This window comes from Trachemys scripta, chromosome 2, assembly GCF_013100865.1.
Source record: "Trachemys scripta elegans isolate TJP31775 chromosome 2, CAS_Tse_1.0, whole genome shotgun sequence".
Taxonomy (NCBI): domain Eukaryota; kingdom Metazoa; phylum Chordata; order Testudines; family Emydidae; genus Trachemys; species Trachemys scripta.
In genome coordinates this window covers 133,056,858-133,079,032 of record NC_048299.1, presented here as the reverse complement: position 1 = coordinate 133,079,032, position 22,175 = coordinate 133,056,858, and the positions used below count along the sequence as shown (strand labels likewise).

The 22,175-nt window shown below is 39.5% G+C and overlaps 1 long non-coding RNA gene across 1 annotated transcript in view; it reads right to left on the bottom strand.

Moving 5' to 3' along the window:
• Positions 1-9,094, bottom strand: part of LOC117871582 — a 35,765-nt gene extending 26,671 nt beyond the window's left edge. The window contains exon 1 of the long non-coding RNA XR_004644289.1: positions 8,593-9,094. This is a non-coding gene — a long non-coding RNA (uncharacterized LOC117871582). The remainder of the gene's footprint in view (positions 1-8,592) is intronic.
• Between the last annotated feature and the right edge of the window lie 13,081 nt (positions 9,095-22,175).

Here is a 22,175-nt window from a genome sequence, read left to right as displayed (position 1 = left end):
CTTCTCTAGAAAATTTATTTTTTGTTGAAAAACGGAATGCCCTAAAACTGAAATAATTCAGGTTGGAAATGCTGGCACAGTGTCTCATGGGAGTTGTAGTTCAGGTGTCTCATGTCCCCATTCTCTTCTAAAGGCCAGACTCCCTGGGTGTACAACATCTCCCATGATATACTACCTGCCGTCCCAAGAGGAGAGATTATAGGGCATCATGGGAGAGAGAACCTGACCAGAGAACCTGGCCTGTAAGGAGAATGGGTGCCTCAAACTCTCAAACTACAACTCCCATGAGACACTAGAGCACCACTTTCAAAATATTTTTGTTGTTGTTGTTTTCAGCCAAAATTTTTCAGTTTTCAAATTTGGTAGAAAATCTAGATCAAAGATTGCCGCTTCCTGTCCCATCTTCATCAATTTTCCAATGGGGATGGGAATCTTTTTCTGACTAGATGTAGTTAATATTCAATGCTCCCATCTTAAAATAATCAGTTATTAACAGACACATCCAGATCACCAGTCTTCTTGGGATGCTTCAGTAATCTTCCCATTGCTGCTACAGGAATCACTTAAAGATCAGGTTCACAATACCAAATCATTTGGACATTATGTAGAAAAAACTCCTCTTGTCTTTAATGAGAGTTTTTTGTGAGTAAAATATGAAATATTTGACATAAAGATTTTTTATATATAAATACATATATGCATCCAATGATGCAAAATATTTTTCCTTACAAGCATAATGTAGTTATGGGCCCTATTTCCCTATTTTAAATTAGCCTAGCCACAAAAAAACTAATGAAAATAAAGGAAAATACAACAACAACAAAAAATCATCCACGCAGTTAGAAATAGCTTCCCAGAAAAAGCCTTATATTCCTTCTGTAAAGATACTGTGAAACAATGCTGCCAGTGGGGATTTTAGTCTTCTTGCAAGAACATTTTTCTTTGCAAGGTTTCAAGAACACTGTAGTCTGACTGGGTCAAACTTTGTGATAGTTTTGATATTTCCACGTACAGCGGCAGCTGTACCTAGAAGTGCAGAAGCGCATGAAAATGTAAAGCAAAAATGAATGGAAGTAGCTGTTACAGCTGCTCAAAAATGTATTTTACATGAAAAATAAACCAATGAAAATTTCATGTTTTCAAATTGAAGGGATTTTTGCTTTGTTAAAAAAGCTAAAAGTTTGCAGTTGTCTAAAAACATAAACTTTGGCTTTTTTATTCCCCTTCCAAATTAATGAAAACAAATTATTGCAAAAAATTGTTTTTCCAAACTCATCTTATCTTGTGTTATCACTTGCCTTTTAAAAGGGGGAGGGGGGTAAAATGAATGAGGAAATATTATACTTTGATATTTAAAATCACAATCCCTGATTTTCTAAACTCCATACAGGCTGCTTTCTTCAATTTATCAATCAATATAATATTCTTATGCTATGGTATTTAGCAAAAGGTTACATACACAAGTGCTTAATTTGATATTCTACAGTTTCCCACTCCTGCCCACAAATACCATTTTTAACAGACCATCAAATATTACAAAATCACTGGGAGTGACTTCATTGGGAGTTTTGCCTGAATAAGGAGTGCAGAATTGGGCCCTAGTTTATTTTAAACATAGATTGCATCCCTTTAAAATGGTTTGAATTTAAACAAACAACACAGAAAATACAGCAGCAGGCACAGTTCTGGATTAATTCCTCATTCAACCAGTTATCTCATGAGAATTTCATTTTATTAAGAATATTACAAGCAATAAGTGGCAAATTATTTTTCTACATGATGATATCCCTTATTAAAATGGCATCCTCCTAATTGTTGTATTAAGTAGCTAACAATTAATCTTATGTCTTGTCTATGGAATATGTTCAATATATAGCCCCCCCCCCCCATCCTAATAGGTTTTCTGGTGAAGGAAAGGACTAATACATCCAAAGTGTCCAGGTGTCCCTTTTCTAACTGACAAATATTAGCTGAAAGGAAAAATTTTTATTTTCCTTTTAAAAGCATATATAATGTGTTAGTATTTAGTGTCTCTTTTTCATAAGTATCTGCCTTTGTTTTATTAATATCATTTACCCTTATTTCTTTAATTGAGTAATTCAGACAACTTTTTGCAGATGTATTCTATAATGAGGAGAGGATTAAAAAATCTATTTTTCCTTTGGGGGTTCTCTCTATAAAATTCTAAATTCCTAAATATTGAAGTTGCATATTCCTCTTCTTCAGGACTGTGGAGACATAATCTCCTGATTGCCTGATTTCTTTGTACTTCTCAGTGTGAGCGAATTTTCTACTACTGGATGTCCCCTGAAAATTTAAAATGATCTTAAATTGTGCCTTTTGACAACTCAAGGGGAAACCTTTTCAAAGCAGACAACTTTAGATGTTATGTCTAGTCAATAGCTAATCTGATGGAAATGGATATTAGCAGTGTTCCTGTCTTTGTCCACCTCAGAGCTCAAGTTTCCATCAGTAGAATTGACTTTACTAGGAGAAGACAATGCTGTTTGACCTTTTACACATCACTTTTCCTTCAAAACAAAACACTATCCTCCTTCTACAAGTGTTAAAAGTAATGATCCTCTATTCATCTTGGGTCATCCAGATAAATAGAATGAAGCTGGAATAAAAGTGTTTTGCTTCACTCTAGGAAAATGTTCTAAACAAATCTTTAAGCTGTCTCAACATCAGAGCCCTTACATGCACACAGCCAGTACATAACTGGCTACTGCAGTAGAATGGTAGATGTCGCCTGCTGCTTCTCTTCAACATAAGGTTTGGATATTGTGGATTTGTATTGTTCTTGAATCAAGAATTCATACCTGAAGTAGCCTCACACACATTGAACAAGATGAGCAAAATGAGTCTTAGAAGACTATCAGCGACAGTCCTAAAAAGGAGCAACTCCACATCATGCAGGGCACTGGACAATGACCTCTCGAGGTCCCTTCCAGTCCAACAATTCTATGATAACCATCTCTGAGGGGAATGAATGAAGCTATCTGAAAGTAATTCTGTCCACCCCTACCTGATCCTGCAGTCATGTCAGCCACAGCCCATAGACATAGACATAGCATAGACATATGATTGATGTTGGTGTGAGGAGATAATCCATTAGCATTATACATTATTTCCATTGCATATCAAGGCCTGAAGCCCAAAAGACTAGAGGAAATTACATACCAGTGGAGTAAGCCTGTTGTCACAATCTTCTTAATAACCTTGCCCAAAGAGGGAGGTGAGAGACCATACTAAGTGATTATTTCTTAAGATGACCACTGAATTTAGAAGTTGACAAAAGCTTGTTTAAAGGAGGCATTAACAAACTTACAGATAACAGGAGTTTGTACAATGCAGTCACCCACCCAAGAAAGTAAGGGATTTCATCCTTCTTATTCTTTAAATATAAATTAATATAGTTAAATATCAACAAATAAGTAAAATACAGCAACAAATCAAAGACGAAACCTCAGAGCAGAACTCTAAAGTATAGTATCACTCTTTTGTTCAGCTACTACGCAATAGCCTACTCTATACTGTATAACATATTCATTACTTAGGGTGGCTTTTTCCTCACTCCTCCAGTTCAGGAGAGCTTTTACCCTTCAACCATTGGTTATTCCCCACAAGGTTTTGCTAAAAGGAGAAAAGTCTTTTCCTCTTTCAACTCTTGCAGATGAGCTTGATGTTAATTTATCCCAGGGTTTCTTTTTATGTGCCAGCTCTGCACCTCATTTTTAGCTTACGCTTGTAGAAACTAATCAATCTTATATGAGTGCAAAGATGACAAGTCTAAAACTCAGGAGATATGTGACTGGTAACGGGAAAAGATTGAAACTTTCTCTATTCACTTCTACACATAACTTCATTTATACTGTGGAGAGAGATGCCTTAAATTCCTAATAAAATTCACACATTGCCCTTGTTTACAAAGATCATCTGGGATCAATTACTAAGAGTGATAATGGATGGTTACATCAGCCTTCTGGACTCAGACACTTACTTATCTCTACTGACAATGGACACTGGTATTCTCCTTTGGATTTCACCAATGGTAAAATGGACTTCGTCCAAATAAGGTTCATGTTCCTAAAGGAGCTAATTATGGAAGCAAAGCAGCTTGCACAGATGTTCAATGCCCTTTAAGGAGTGCATTTTTCTGTATGAATAATATGGTGACTGTTTTCAAATAATTATGCATGCATTTAGACATGCTCTTCATGAGTCAGCTTTCAGCCTGCCTAAAATGTGAGAAGGTATAGATGTTGGCAACTTGTACAGCTCAGTGGTTATATAAAGGAGTGTCAGAGTGTCATTCTGCTATACTGCCCACTTGTTGAACTTGTATCTCAGTTTCACACCAGCACCTTTTTTGCATCTTTAACATAGATGTATCCTGGGAATGTTACTTGATCATGTAGGATTACCTCCTATCCCCTGCTCTGAACAAGTTCAAGATAGGCTGTCCCACACAAAAATGTTTACTAATAAATAACCTAGCACTCTTAAAATGTCACAGTATTATAATAACCACTCTCAATCCAATACAGACATTATCATACAAGTGACCCATAATGTAATATAAGTTGTCTATATCCCAGTCCTCTGCTTGAACCCCTGAAGCTCTTTCCTTATAGTCAGCAGGTGGAGAAAAGTTTCCATATAACAGTAAACAAGTGAGGAAGATAAGTTCTGCTGCTGTGAAAAGAAGGCAGCTGGGATTTCCAGCTTTGTTTCCTTTCTTAGAACCTGTAAGAATATACCAAGTTAATTTTCCAGTTTCCTTGGTAACCTTCTGTGAAAGGGAAGATACTAGTAGAGCGTGTGAGGCAGGAAAGATCTGATGAATAAATACAGTTCCAAATATTTCTTCGAGAAAGTGAGTTAAGAATGCTTAGCTCTATTAAGACAAACTTTCGGTTTCAGTGGTTTAACATTTCTCCAGATTGGTTTCAATGCAATCTAACTCTTCTTCAGAAATCAGAAATACTTAGCATGATCCACCCCCTCACCCCCTGCCTGAACAAACAAACACAGGTGTCTCATAATTGCCTCTATATGGAGGATCATGTTAGTATGGGCAACAAACCAATTCACTGTAGCATGCTTGGGTAGAAGAATGGTCACCACAACTGCACACCACAGGGGCATCTACACTAACTATGGTCAGAAATGAATTGGCCAGAAGAGTGGTGGGAACACATGTACTACAGTGTGCGACTTTAGGTTTCAACCCTAGGAGCAGGAATACATTGAGATCAGTCTCTTTCAAGTTATTTTCCCCCATCCCCAGAATTTTTTTTATTCATTCTAGTTTAGAGAAATGTAACTATCCAGTTCTACAACTGCAGTTGCAATCTATAAAATAACGCATACAGAACTCTAATTAGAGTGGTATCACCATACAAAGCCTCCCAAGCCCACCAAAACGAAAAATCTCTTGCCTTGTAGCCCTTTTGTTGCTTTCTCAACTCATCCCCTCACAGAAACCCTGGGAAAATAGATAGGCCTTGCCAAATGCTTGAGTCAACAGACAAATGTTTTAAATCAGGGAGGGAATGAGCTCTAGACCAGAGATCCGTTCACATTGAAAATGCCCGGCTAGCAAGGAGCTCTCATTTAAACCAAGGACTATTAATTTGAGTGCCTGAGCCAATTGCCATGGAACTAAGAAAAGAGGTGGTCTCTAAAACTTTAAACTGTACCCAGAAAAATACTAGAAACTAATTCAGACTACAAGGCAGAGGGATCTTGCCAGCACCCATCCCTAAGTAAGCTGCATTCTGCACCAGCTGAAGTTTTAGGTCTAGAGATTCATATCTAGGCACAGTGCATTACAGAAATCCAGCCCTGGATTCCTTGGTGAACAATTATCTATGCAAAAATTCCTATATTATAGGACTAGTGATAACTTGAACCACCCCTGGAAACCACTTTCTAAGCAATTTCATATACTTTACTGATTCCAATGAAATGGTCAAATAACTTGATGAACAAATAAAGCATGTCTCAATTTTGTAAATCATTCACCCTATACAGGTAAATAGCAGCATTAGATGCTCTATTTCAGGGGGTGGTCATCCCTGCTCATGCTAGCCCCAGGTCTGACTGGCTCTGACTGTGTTGACAGCACCCAACAAGGTCCCCTGCTCAGGGTACTGAGGGAAGGCAACAGCAGACCCAGTGAATGAGATCCAAGTTCCCCTATGGTAGTGAAGGTAAATGACTGCAGATGCGTACACTGCACAGGGCGGAAAAGGAACTAGATCTTCAGAACCGTCATCCACATCCTCAGGAACCAATGTCATCTGGCAGAAGAATTCCCAGGAAGGGGGATGGTTCACCCTCTCCATCCCCCCCAAAGCATCTCCGAGTCCAAAAGAGGCAGAGCAAAATAAAGGGGCAACCAGCCATTACAAACTGCAACAACAAGCCCTGGATAAACCCCTTATTATGACCAGCTCTCAGAGGAGGAACGGGGTTTGCATGCATATGATGGGCATGACCCAAACCCCGCTCAGGGAAGGCACAGCCCTGATGGCCCTAACTCCCCAGAAGTCCAAACCAGACCTCAAAGGTGAATTCTATGTTGCCACATGCAATGTGTTAATACTGAATAGTACTGCATTGCCAAAGGCCTCACCCACTACAAGACTGTAATTTCTGGCATCACAGAGGCTTGCCTGGCACAAAATTATCAAATCCCTATGGAAGGATTCCATTTCTACAGGACACACCATATTCAAGGTGTGGCACTTGTTATTAGACAACCTCTTGCACAGACTTTAACCATGTGAAACCCCAGCTCCCCACTCTTAATTTATGCTCAACTTCAACATGGGCATGGACACTTATCTTTCATTGTGGCTAATGCACCACTAGAAGATGCATCATCTGTGGAAAAAAGACAGATTCTACACGAACTAGCAGCAAACATCCAGTCAGCTCCACAACATGACACAATGCTCCTGCTCAGAGATTTCGGTGTTGTGACTGGTTATGATCAAACTGGGTATGAAAACATGATATTGTAATAGTAGGATTTTAGTGATATTATTTAAAAACAAAACCAATTCATTTTATACCTACAAAACAAGAGTTTTACAAACCAGGAGTGTTGGTTTAAACATTCCACATATTTATACAATATATTTATACACACATATTCTGTTTTCTTAACATCCCTTACACTGCTTTAATTTTTACACAGCTGTACATAGATTACATTTATATACATTTGGGGGCAATTAAGTTCCAATAGAAACCCCTTATGTTCTTTTAGAGAATTTGACTAAATTGTTCGTAGTCAAATGATTTAAATCAGATTATCTCTTTGCCTGGCTTATTTATAGACATTCCTTTGGAAAAGGGCCCATTTTTCCTTCAGAATGGCTGCAAAGAAACCAAGAATTCTCTTTCTATAACACTTTTCTTTTTTAACAGTTTTGCAGTGTTCAACTGCTTAATTCCCTCCAGCCTCCTCAGAGTTAACTTCTCACTCTCTTTCCTTAAATCACTTGCTTATCTCCCAAAATGATACTTTAATCAACTCAGATTTCACCATTCCAAGTATTGTTCCAGGGATCTGAAATCCCCATGCCCTTACTTACTTTTTTTTCCCTTACTCCTGCCACTATGCCTTCAAGGCTTCCAACCTGTTTTCCCATTTTTTTATCTGCTGCCTGCCTGCTTGTCTGGGCCCGATCCTGCTTTCCTCGCTGAACCTTTCCTTTTCATGGACACAGGCTTTGTTCCACTACCAATTTAGCAAGGAGGGTAGGCTCCTCAACTAGCCCCCACCCTTCCTGGTTCCTTTCCTTAAATATTTCTTTCAAAATTGTGAAATCACCACAATATCAATCACACAAAATACTATATGGCCCAACTCCTATATCCTTCAGAGTTTGGTTTAACAGAACAAGATCTGTTTAAAAGGAGTAATCTTTTGAACAAAGTATCATCTTTGGATTGCTTCCTTTTAAACATTTCTTACACTGGTGCTACCACTATTTGCCCACACTCCTATATCCTTCAGAGTTGGGTCTCACATAGAAAATACCACCTGGACATATTTCTTTATGAATCTCTTTTACCTTTATAACTCTTTCATGCCCATACTTGTGCTGGGACTTACAAAACACAAAAGTCTATACCCACTAAAAAAACCTCTGCCTAACAGAGCAGGCGGGGGAAAACGCTAAGACCCCTACCTTTTGGGCTCGATCCTGCTATGATCGAGAGTATATTCACCTATGCAATTTTTCCGCAACAGATGGGTAGGAGCGAGGACTCTAACCCTCCGCATTATGGTCTGGCACATGTACGACCTGAGGTATGCACACATGAATGATCGATCACTTTATACGTATGGTATATCTTTTAGCAATATTTAGCAGTATGTTCAAAAGTCACAGTGCATGTCTTCCCCCTTTCACAATTCTCCACGAAAAATGTTATGCTTATGAGAAGCACACAGGATCTTTTTCAGGGGAAAAGGCAATACACCACATTTATTGAAGATACAACTATTAACATATGCATTCAATCACACCACACACACACACACAGTCCCACCAATCGATTTATAGTTACCAGTCCAGACTAGTGGCCAGCTAGGTTGATCATGGGTAGGGAGGAGCCGGGTTCCTTCGGTCATGATACAATGATCCGGGGAAGTCTTGGCAGGATAAACTCAAAATTTCATGGCAAGGCACCCTATTTAGATAGTGATTTTCCTTCATTGGGACCAATGAGTTTTGCTCCATCATGCTGTAATCAATTGTTGTTTGACAAGTGCTTGTTTTCTTAAATTGTCCTTCTCATTCTTTATCACAGCTATCGTGTCACTATTGATAGGTGCCTGTCTCATCTTTAAAGTAATCAATCTGCCCTCCTCTGACATTTCAACATGGGCGTGTTGCAGCCTCCTGGTGCCCTTGCATCTGTCTCTGGTTCCTCCCTCATACATCTGGCTCAGCGATGGCCTTCACACTTATCTCTTTACACACACATTCCTCATTCACACACAAAACAGAATTAATTTACACAGAACATTTTAAACAGGAACATCAAGTTGCAATGCACAAGAAAACAATCATGGCATTCTTTTACTTATTTTAAAATGCTAAACCTACAACAAAATAGTGACCTTAAAACATCTGTTATTGTCTTGAAATTAGCCCAGATGCAGATTCTGGCTGATGCATCTTTACCAAATGGCCCATTAGGCCATTCCTTTTTGCTATTCAAAAAGGGTGGCTGACAGGAGATGATCAAACCATACACCAATACATTTAATACATGCTAAATTATCTCATTATTCTTCATCCCTCATTCTAAATCATACGAAATATAAAACATAACATCTTACTATTACAATATGTCCCCTTTGGTTCAGATTCCCCAAACACCACAACCACTTAGCTTCTGACACTGTGTGCCAGACATTGTCATGGGCTCCTGCTTTAGGCACCTCAATAACCATAGCTGGAGCTGGATTTCAAACCAGCGATGTGCTATGACAGAAATTGATCACATCCTCATCTGAAATTGCTCCATAGTGAAATCTCACTTGGTCTTCAGTGGCACAGAAACATCAGCAAATTCAGCCCCTAGACTAGTTGCCGCTCAGCTCCCACTACATCTTCCAACTCCTCAAAAGCCAGGTGTCATCAACAGCACAATGCCCAGCATCATTCCAAGGATCCTGTTGAAGCCATGGAATACACACAGGTAATTGAAAATCACATATATCATTTCAGTATGCTCTTGGGTGATATGAAGATAGCATTACATATACCAGTCCAGGCAATGTCACAGACCCCTGCTGAAACAATCAGCTTTTGATCGTGCAAGCAACTCTGGCTTTCTGAAGATGCTTTTGATATGTTAGTGAAAAAAGCATAAGCATGCAAATGGGGAGATGTCTCATCAGCAGATGAGGTCCTGGACAAGTGGAAAACACATTATGAAAGCATACTGAACCATATGCTACAGTTCAGGGCAACTGCACCTATTTTTCCCCCTCCATGGTCCACCAAAGACACCAGCATTGGTTTCTTGATCCTGAACCATACCTTTTCCTGGTTGGAGACCAGCATATCTCTCCGCCCAGAGATTTTTCCAGGATGCACATACTGCCTGCACTGTGATAGCCCCAGCAAACCAGACTGCCTGAACAGTCCAGCACCTATGCTTTGCTTTCTCTTGGAAGGCTTATGAACAGCATGATTGCAAGCAGTTATAGTTTACCAAACAGCCATTTCAAAACAAGCACATTTATTCTTAAGGTGAAAGCATTACAAAGAGAATATATTAAAACAATAAAAGAACCTACTTTTGCACTAATAAGCTTCACAGGGATCACACCAGCTCCAACATGTGATCTTGTAGGAGTCAGTCCTTCAAACTCCACAACGGATATTTTCTGTGGTTACAAGTTCATTACAGCCTTAACTCAGAACAGGCACACCAATGAATAGTTCAGTCTTTCCTTTATACATCTTGGTCTCATGTAACAGGTGATCAGCAGATAATGGCCGCACTCCTCAGAGCATAGCTTCAAAAGGCTGTTTTTTTTCATAACTGGGGATGGGGGATTAGTATTCACCTTCCCCTAGAGATTTCCCAGGAAATCCACTTCACATGTATTGTCCCAAGAGATCATTCTTGTCTGCCACATTGTTCAATATAGTCCTTTGATTATCCTGGCCCACAATAATACATAAACCATTAATTTAATATAGACCCCAACACTAATTAAAATTAATTCAGTAAGGTCTCCCAAGGATCAGGTAGGAAATTGCCATGTCACACCACACACCTGTTGATAACTGTCCAAAACCATGTGACCTTCAACAGATCCAGGGACAAACACTGCTCCTCCATCGCTTGAGGAAGTACAAAAGGTCATCCAAATGTTTTAGAATGGATGTGCTGCTGGACTTGAGGGTATTCCACCTGAGCTGCTCAAGAGTGCCTTGGAACCAGTGAGCATCAGCCTACATCATAGTAACCCTGTACAAAGGAAAATAATCTTGCATCAAATAATCCTGGTAGCTACAGGCCAATCTCCTTGCTACCAGTCTCTAGAAACATCTTTGCTAATATTCTTAAGAGACATCATCATCCACAGCAATCAGGTTTTACTGCTGGTCAGTCTTTATCCTCCAGCTTCTGGCTCAGTTGAAAATTTAACTGCCTGCTTCTCGTGGCATATATCAATATCTAAGCAGCTTTTGATTTGGTTGGCAGGCTACCACTTCTACTCACACTTAAAGGAGCTGATGTCCTAAATGTTCTGCTAAAGCTGATGTGCAATCTTCACAACAGAACCGGAATGAGTATGCATTGGTTCATGTCTTTCACTGTGTTTCTAAAAACCTTAGGTGTGTGGTAGGGATGTATACTCACCCAGCCACTATTCTGCCAAACTATCAGCTGGATATTAGGTCTTGATGCTCCACATGTCAGAATCAAGGTTGGTCAATAAATGTTCACTGACCAAGACTATGCCAAAAATGTTGCCTTGTTTGTGGCAAAAACAGAGAATTTCAGCCCCGTACTTCAAGGTTTCCAAGACCTTCATTGAATGTCTCATGGCAGAAGACCAAGGTCCAGAACCTCAAACTCGGAATCCGTAGTGCAGGTAGGGTTGAGCACTGTGTTGAGCCCTGATGAGTTCTTCTCCCAAGGTCGCAAGCAGAGTTCAAGTGGTTACAACAAATGGGATGTTCTCTGACAAATAGGTCTCACCGCCTCCTGCAGGAAGTCCATGTCTCACTTATGGATGCAAAACTGTTTCTGCCATGAGACAAAGGTCAGAATAGATCAAATCTGTATACTGCCTGTACAACTATATGGGTCATAGACCTGGATCCTCTTACAGACAGACTTGGAGCAGCTAGAACGTTCCATGTGCACTGTCAGTGCCAAATCCTCAACATAAAGTGGTTTGACTTTGTGCAAAATGTCATAGTCCCGCAGAGACCTAGCCTTCCTCCAATTGCTCACTACATTCAAAAGTGGCATTGCATTCTCTTCAGTCATGTCGCCACGATGGACAAAAACACCCCAGCACACCGTGCTCTCAAACTGGCCATCGATGCACAAAGGGGTGCATGCCTTGACACTACCTGGTGTCACCTGTTGGGCTACCCCAGAGATTCATGAATTTGCAGGAGTGAACCATATCTGGGAACTTCACTACATGATGCCTGGTATGATGTCATCAATCATGGTCACCCTGGCTTGCAGACTGATCCTCAATAGATTATGTGTGTTTGTCATTCCCCCAGTTTCTAGAGCTGTTCAAGCAATCTGCAGACATATTGAATCATTTACATTTTTGCTGCTGCTTGTGAAGTAGCAATAGGGGGATAGGATCCTCTCCCCATCTATTGCATCAGGAGTAGCAGCCATAAAATACTCATAATACATTTACTCACTTACACTTATGCAGTAGGATCAGAATCTGGGCTCTTATTAAAAAGCACCATCTCTATGACAGAGAACCCTTCACAGCTTGTTTCAAACATTTCCCTACGCATGAAAAACCTTAGCAGCTCCCTAAAACGAGCTGCAATATTGTTAAAATGTCAACAGCTCTGCTGGGCAACTTTCCAACAACAACAATGGGGCTAGGTTTATTTGCAGTTACATACACATGCACTGTCTGTTCACGCTGTCTTCCTGCCTTTTATTGTGCATGCAGTAGATTGAAATGTAAAATGAAAATCTCATTCACTGTGTGCTTCTGAGAGCAAGGTTCTTCTATATTTCAGTGCTCCACCTGCTCACAAACCTGCAAGCAGCTAGCAGCGTGGATGAATAGCATGACAAAGCTATATCTTGTTAGCAAGCTTAAGAATTTCCAGGTCCCTCACAGTTACGCTTTCTAGGTGTGATATCACCAAACTTGTCAATATGCACTTGCTAGATCAGGCTTCAATAGTGAAACAACAAACAAGCAAAACAAAAGCAAAGCAAAAAACAAAGCAAAAAGAAAAAAAAAAGATGGGAGTAACACATACAGAACCAAATACATTGCCAGTATGTCACATATATAGATAGGTAATAAGATATGCGCCCAAGCTGGCACAAGGACAGGCTGAAAGCAGTTGGATTCTGCACAGATGCTGAATCCATCCAAGTTAGTAGATCCCAATGCAGGGTGGGAGCATAAGATGTCTATTGAATATGGTGATGGTTCTATGTCAAATAGACACAAAAGTGAAGGTGCATCTTTTGTAAAACAAAAGGTGCCAAAGGCATTTAAAGCAGGTGAGGCCTTCTGCAATGATGAGGAACATATTTTCTACCACAGATTGTTACTCAGCTGTGGGCACAAGTGATGGTATAGTGGCATCTTATTACGGGAATTTGCTGTGCAAATGTTCAGATATAATTGTGCAGCAGAATTTAGACAGGCCCACACTTTCAGAAGTGTCTAAGTGCTTTAGTTTTTGGTTGCTGATGTTTCTATCTGGGCACCTAAGAATTAAGGGACCCAATATTAGAGGAGATTTTGGAACATTTTATGCTCTCACACGAGGTAGTTATGTGCCCACAAATGAGAGAGTTATCTAAACACCTACCTTTCACTTGCATCTGCCACTGATGGCACCCACCAATTGGGAACACAGTTGACTGCAGGCAGAACACTTCAGTTGCAAAATTAGAGGTCTCCCCGAAAATTTAGAAAGATGAAATTAGAGACTTCTGTCATAATACTCTTATGGCTCTTCTCCAGGTCAAATTTTCACAGAGGTGCCAACGTTCTGTTGTTTTCGAAATATTTGATCTACTAGGGCACTTTTTGAAGAGAAGTAAAAAAATAAAATAAAATACCGCTCCATCTCCTTCCCTCTGAAATTTGGATCAGGTAATTAAAATACCATAGACAGAGCTGGATACCTATTATGTGATATCAGAATGATTTCCTGTGCTTCAGCCTGTATGTCGTTACCATAGCAACTGTAAGGTGCTGTGGCATGTTTCTTATCTGCAGAACAAAATACACTCATCACATGAAATGTAAGTGTTTCTGAGTAAAGCTTTTTCCTAGTTATAAAGGTAATTTCTGAATGAATTGTTTTATTTATCGTAAGCATATTTTATTTTCCCCTTTTTTTGCCCACTTTTAAAGTGAACCTTTACTGGATAGAGGGATGAAAGAGAAGGAGTAAGTTACGCTGATCCAAAAGAGTTTATTGCAAGTGTAGCATGCTTTGGTTTCCTATTTGTGGAATGCTCTGTAAGCAGAGTGTGACTGCTACTTGTATTCAATAAGAGAGGCTAAGGTGACCTCTATGGGCCAAAATGGGTGGCTGTTCCCCGGTTAACTGATTTTTAGGGCTATACATGTTAAAATTTACCCATGAAAACAGTCAAGGAGCATAGCACTGAGTCTCCCAGGGTAATTTATGCTGTAGATTTATTCCCTAACTGCTTGATTTTTCAGACGAGGTTCATGTGGGCTATTTTTTCCCCACATTCAATTAGTGGTAATATCTTACCTCAAGGGTTATTGATAATGTGGGGAAGAAGGCATAGAATGTATTTCATTTAAATGAAAGTATCATATTTTGCAGGTCCTTAATTTCAATTCAGGTAAAATCCAAGGTGCATGTCACAGAATATTTTTTGTAATATGTTTTGGTCCATATTATGCAAAAAAAAAAAAAAAATGCTGGGCTTACCTTACCTTTGATTTTTATTTCCTATATCCATATAAATAATTGCAAGTGGAATATATTGTCTTTTGCTTTGTCTGAGGTGTTTTTTTGTTTGTTTGTTTGTTTGTTTGGGATTTTGGGGGGGAAAGGTTAGCTTCTCTTGCACAAAAACCTCACTGTGATTAACCCAGTTCTGTCTTAATGAAAATAACTTGTAGGAGGTTTTAAATGTGGTACTATAATTTAATAAAATAATATATAGTTGTTGTGCTTAATGGTATCTTTTCCTGAGTTTTTGCTTCAAAAGTAATAGCATCCGGTAAAACTCTGCTTCCCCTTAAATCATGTTGTAAATGTTTCACAATACACTTCTATACAGTCATGGGATAAGGAAGGCCCTCTCATGGATCTGTAACTGGTTAAATGATAGAAAACAAAGGGTAGGACTAAATAGTCAGTTTTCACACTGGAAAGAAGTAAATAGTGGGATCTCCCAAGGATCTGTATGGGCAGGGCCAGCTCCAGGCACCAGCTGAGCAAGCTGGTGCTTGGGGCGTCAGATTGTTGGAGGCGGCATTCCACCCAGTCCTAGGGTGGCACGGCTGCTTTTTTTTGTTTTGTTTGGTTTTTGTTTTTTGTTATTGTTCCGCACCGGCCGCCCTATAGGGGGCGGCGGCGGCGGCGGCGTGGAGAACCAGGGCAGTCCTCTTCCTTCCCTCCCCGCCGACCTGAGCGGAGCCCTCACGGCAGGCGGCGGGAGGCGGCGCAGCGGGAGGGGCCGCATGGCAGTGCCCCCGCTGCAGCCCCGGCCGCCCCCTTCTCTCTCTCTCCCGGCCACTCCCTTCCCCTCCCCTTCCCCCAACCAGTCCCCCTGCACCCGCGCTCCATTTTTTATTTTTGCTTGGGGCGGCCAAAAAGCCAGAGCCGGCCCTGTGTACTGGGACTTGTGCTGTTCAACAAATTCATAAATGATCTAGAAAAGAGGATAAACAGTGAGGTGGCAAAAATTGCAGATGATACAAAATTACTCAACATAGTTTAGTCCAAAGCTGATTGAAGAATTACAAAGGGGTGTCACAAAACTGGGTGACTGGCCAAAAAAAATGGCAGATAAAATTCAATGTCAATAAGTGCAAAGTAATGCATAGAAAACCTAATCCCAACTATACACACAAAATTATGGGATGTAAATTAGTTGTTACCACTCAAGAAAGATCTTGGAGTCATTGTGGATAGTACTCAGAAAACATCCACTCAATGTGCAATGACAGTCAAAGAAGCTAGCAAAATATTAGGAACCATTAGGAAAGGGATAGATAATAAGACAGCAAACATTATAATGTAATTATCTAAACCCATGGCCCCACCGCACATTGAATACTGCATCCAGTTCTGGTCACCTCATTTAAAAAAAGATATATTAGAATTAGAAAAGGTATAGAGAAAGTCAACAAAAGTGATTAGGGGTATGGAACAGCTTCCATTCAAAGAGAGATTAAAAAGTCAGATGGTTCATCTTAGAAAATAGATGACAAAGGGTGGTTGTAATTAAAGTCTATAAAATCATGAATGGTATACAGCAAGTGAATAAGGAAGTATAATTTATCCTTTCACATAACTCAGGAACTAGGACTCACCCAATGAAATTAAGAGGCAACAGGTTTAAAACAAACAAAAGGAAGTATTTCTTCACACACTGCACAGTCAACTGTGGAACTCATTGCAAGGAATGTTGCGAAGGCCTAAAGTATAACTGAGTTTAAAAAAGAATTAGATAAGTTCCCGGAGGATAGGTCCTTCAATGGCTATTAGCCAAGATGGTCGGGAATGCAGCCCAATGCTCTGTGTGTCTGTAATCCTTCATCTGCCAAAAGCTGGGACTAGATGATAGGGGATGGAGCACTTGAAATTCTTTGTTCTGTTCATTCCCTCTGAAACATTGATACTGGCTACTGTCAGAAACAGGGCACTGGGCTATACGAACCACTGGTCTGACTCCATATGGCCATTTTTATGTTCTTACCTTCATGGAGATTCCAAGCATCCAAAACCAGGTATATTTCAATGGAAAATGGTTTTCAAAATATAAATTTTGCTGACTTCAGCAATATACCAAGTAATCTTAGCCCAGGTTCTGCCATCCACACTCTTACTGGGAATCACCTTACTCTGAGTGTACCCCATTGAAATGGGGCTATTTGTGGAGTAAGATGTTACTCAGACATAAGGGTGGCAGAATCTAGTATTTAGAGAGCTCCTTTTACATAGCATCTCAGATTCCTTTATGAAGCAAGATGAAAAGAAAGTGAACATATCTGATAAAGATTTAAACCTAGATTTAAAAGTTTCTGTGTACATTAATCTATTCTTTGTTTTGCTTTTCCAAAAGCAAAGATCCAACAAAAAACCCTGATCTCTGTTGATACCAAACAAACCCTAGAAAAAAATCAAAAAACAAATTACGAATGGGAGTAGAGAGAATAGTCAGCTTAGTTCTATGCAAGAGACCAAAGTCTATGGTAACACTGTCTATATAAACACTAAGTTTTTTAAATTTTGCAGGCAATGTAAATATTTATTTTTGGGGGTGATGTGCTGTTGGAGCTAATTGGATTGGGTTGTTAGGTCTGTTTGGATACGTTGCAGTAAACATTTAGGAAAATTTAGAGGCACCCGCACCTGGATATTAGGCTTGTAGTTTGAAGATATTTCTGTATGTATTAAACAATGTTTAATCAATTTGCTTCTCTCGTGCAAAACAATGAATTCCTGTATTATTGAAGCAGGTGACAGAACTCAATGTTGGACATTTTACCTAAGAATAAATCCTAATCAAATTGATGTGTAAATTCTTGGCACTCTGTAGTTAATAAGGGGTTGATCCATACATTTTTGTTCTCAGGAGGCCACAACAGGTTGCTCCAGCAAAGGGTGGCTATTGTAATTTCATCCAGTGCCTGATGGGGGCATTGCAGGGTTGGCATGTGATTAACAAGCAGCTGACCAGTGTCTGATTCCAGAACTTTACCATCACTGCAGTGTACGGTCCTACCAATACCAAGGACAATAATGCAGCTGTAGATAATTTTTACTATCAACTGCAGACAATCCTTAATGAAGCCCCAAGAAAAGATATTATCATTATCCTGGGCATCTATAATGTGCAGGTAAGAAGGACAATAATACCTGAGCAAGCAAACTCGGGGAGTTTAGTATCAGAAAGACGAACAGGAATGGACAACTTTGTGAGAACAATCACTCTGGCCTGTTCACATATAGCCTCTAGCATGCAAAACCACTCTCCGCTGAATTATGTGTGTGCTCTAGCAGTGACTTGTGAATTATATTGCAGAATGACACCACAAATTCTCAGTCCCAGACTTGTCCCCAGAAATGTGCATCTTATACCGCCCAGCAGCCTTCTGGACAATACAAGCTCATAGAAAGTCAGCAATTTCACTAATAGAAAATGATATGCACAAACATGTTATCTAAAATGGAGTTCCCAAGCACTTTAACCTAACACACTGGTTTGGTTAAAACAATAAAACAAGTTTATTAGCTACAGAAAGATAGATTGTATGTGATTAAAAGAAATGAGGTATAAAAGTTAAAATTGGTTACAAAGAAATAAAAGGTAAAATGCAAAATAACACCTAATTTTACAAACTAAGTGAATTTAAATCAAAAAAGGTTTTTCTCACCAAATGCTTAAAGCAGTTCAGCTTGATCTTTCAGCCAAGACATCTCCCCCAGTTCACTGATGCTTCCTTTGTCTATCAAATGTTGTTGATGCTGTGAGTAGAGATGAGGGGGGAGAGGTGATTTGGGGCCTCTCTTCCTCATTTTTATATCTTTTCCTCCTCTGAGAATCATCACCAGCTGAGGTTCAGGCAACGGTCAGTCTGTTTACACAGGAACCCCCAGATGTTCCACTGCCAACATGTTAAGTTCTTGATCACACCTTCTTCCTGCCAAAGAAAGGCCACTTAACCAGGCGATAGTTCATTTGATTTTGTTGACACTTGGCTGAGGTGTTGACTAGCCTTTTGACTCTGGGGAACTGGTCTGAAGTTGTTTAAGTATGTATTGTATTAAAAAATGAAGTCTTGGAAAGTGTTCCTTTCCATACCCAGTGGTAACAGCATGTGGGCTAAACAATTGCTAAAGTCATTGTTAGCTTTAAACGCTTAAGAGCCTTTTCAATTGATTTATTCAATACTGTTATAAGAACTGGGCAAACAATTTATTGCAAACATTTTAAAACATTCTGTTACAAATTGTCTAATGCTTATTTGTTATGCAAAATTCACCTAAAAGTTCTACAAATAATTCTTAGCTTCTAGATTGCGAATTGTTACATGTTCAAAACTTAAGCTGTGGTGGTTAGTTTTGACTGGACACAAGTTATAATATGGGTTGAGCTGGTAGCACTGCCTATCAAGGTTGCACATTTCCCATTATAAGACCTGATTTTTAGTTGTTTATATCTGTGGAAAACTTTAACAGTCTGGGCTAAAATTTATATGCCAGGTATCTCTAAAAAGCTGTTTTTTTTTTTATTTTTGTTTTTTGGAAAATTTGCCAAAACAGTTCAGCTGTTTCTCAGAATGAAGGTTGAGAAAAATGCAATTTGCCTATGTTAAAAAACATTCTGCAACTTTTTCTTTGAAAAGTCAAATGCCCCAATGCTTTGGAGCAAGATCTTGAGATTTGGCAATGGGATATTCTTTGAATAAGGCAGGGATCGGCTTTGTGGGCCGAGGGATGTCCTGGCTGCCACTTCCTGCCGTTCCCATTGGCCTGGAACAGCGAACCACAACCCGTGGGAGCTGTGATCGGCCGAATCTGCAGATGCTGCAGGTAAACAAACCGTCCAGGCCCACCAGCGAATTTCCCTGATGGGCCATGTGCCAAAGGTTGCCGATCCCTGGAATAAGGGATGCACATTTTGTCTTTTCTTTTGACAATCCACCCAAATTTGAAAAGTTGCATTTCACACATGTTCAAAAACCCAAGTCAGCCTCTTGCACCCTCTGCAGTGGTGATGCATTTCTGGGACTCGCCAGACCCCAGGGCTCCAGTAAGTATTGACGAGAGAGGTGTAGCTAATTCCCACATTAGAAAGCAATTCCATTTCTTGAGCCTATGCTATTACAAGTAGTACTACAAGTAGTAGCATGATTGGTATGAAAGGCAGGATAGGAGGTACAGCACGGTTGCTTTTCAACCTAGTCAGTGGATATATAAAAAGATATAGGTATAGGGAATATGGATGTAGCAGTTGCCTGGCTTTGGTTATATTTTTTCCTGTTTTATTAGAATTAACAAAGCATTGTTTTCCTGTATACCATGTTGAAACTCAAGACAACCTTGATCCCCATTGCCAGGATCCAAAACAACCTGGATAAGTTCACGCAATGTGGATTATACTGTGTGCACCTGGAATATACATTTAACCCCTCAAAACCCAGGCACAGATCAGGGGGTCAGGCTGCAACTCTTTCAGGGCATTAGAAACCCTGTCATCTAGCATAGCCAAATGTTTCATTTGTGGGAGAGCCAGTTTCTTCAGCAACAATTTGAAGAAGCTACTTACCGCACATGCTTTGTATCTCACACAACCTGGGAAATGGAAATTGTGGAGAACATGAAGGCCTGCAATATTTGGCTCTTGGTAATTTTTTTTTCTATCCTAATGTGGGCATGAAGCAATTACATTTATGAATGATTTTAAAACTAGAGATTCCAGCGGAACAGACTGTACTGGTTTGCTCAGCAGCTAAAAGGACTACATTGTAATCAACAATCTTTTCCCCATGACATAATTTCAATACATGCTGATAAATAGCATTTCTGATGCTAGATGTATTAGCACAATGTGATGATCCCCACGGATGTTAAAAGGCCAAGGTAAGCACTTAGTTAAGTTCATTCAAAATGACCTTGGTCAAGCATGTCCTTGGCAATGGTCAATATGTTATTTTCATTTATTATACATCGCCGTTAAAAAGACAAATGGTATGCTAGCTAGGAAATAGCAAATCATGCTTGATTCTAATGGTAGAAAGTGACAAATTAACTTTTTCTTCTCAATCATTCATCAGTACATTTAGTCAAGTGTATGAATGAACTCAAACTTTGAGCCATGAATCATTCAACATTTATGGATATCAAGTTTGTAAGAGTTGGAACTACAGCATGGTTGAATAAGCACTACTTAAGGTAATCTGATTATCATCATGTTGTATGAGAAACTTGTCCTAATTATATGGAGTAAGTTTAGTGAAGATGCAAAGTCAGACTGTAATAAATAGTACCATTACTTCAACAGAGGTTACTGTCATCACAGATGATAACATTTCTGATGCTATTTTCCATCCAAATGAATAAGGAACTTAGAGCACTCTTGAAAGCCTACCCACAGCTAGCAAGACAGTTTGTTTCCTTTGTGTCCCTTATAGAACCCCAAAAGGTCCTTCCCTTCCCATCTCTGTGGAGTGGCTTTTGCACCCAAAGTTGCAGCCCCACATCACAACAATCAATTGCCATATAGGCTGCTGGTGATCAAAGTAAAACATTCTCTCAGTTTCCAAGAGGCAGAATATTCTCATCCCCAGAGAACAGAAATTGAATGTTCTGTAACATCACTATAAGGGGACCAGCCCATTCTATTCTAATGATTACCTCCTCTATAGAGTCAACTGCCTGCATTTATGCTCAGATTTTTCAGTAACAAAACATGAAATTAGATCTTATGTTTCTTCTTCCTTAGCTTGCCTGTTTCAAAATAAGTGAAGTAAATTCTGTTCTGTCTCACCAGTTTAAATATGAAATAACTACTTTGAATTTAAGAATAATACTCCAGCTTTACAGCTGTGTAAAGAAGAGCAGAAATTGGTCCATAGCATCTTCCAGCGTAACTCAAAGTAACATTGTCACTAGCCAGCAGCGACAGAGCTCATATCCTATTTTAGATGACATCCATACAGAACAGGGTTACATGTAGGAATACAAATTAGACCTTTGCTAAGCTTTGGACATCTTTTATTCAAAGACGTGACAATATTTGACTTCTATTTTCTAGTTTTTCACTTTGAGCTATGAACTGTTTAGCATATTAGCCCTCATGCTGTTAAACAACAAAAGTAAAATAAGCTTGCAAAATATCATATTCAGTATTTAAAAACACCTATTGCCTAGTACCTTATAGGCTGGCTACCTATTGCAGCAAGTTCAGGGGTAGCAGCAATGTCTTAGCATCGTGCTCAATGACTAGAACATCACAGGTGAACTAAATTCAAAGGCACTGATTTTGAAAAAAAGGGGGAGGAGGAGCTAAGCTGAAATCAACATAAGTGCTGAATATTTTCATTACGCTTGCTATTTGACATTTTTAGCATATAACATGTGAGTCTATTGAACGCCGTGTATGTCTAAGGGTTACAACAGGTGTGCCTGTGTGGATCCCATTTGCAAAATCTAATCCTATGTGACTTT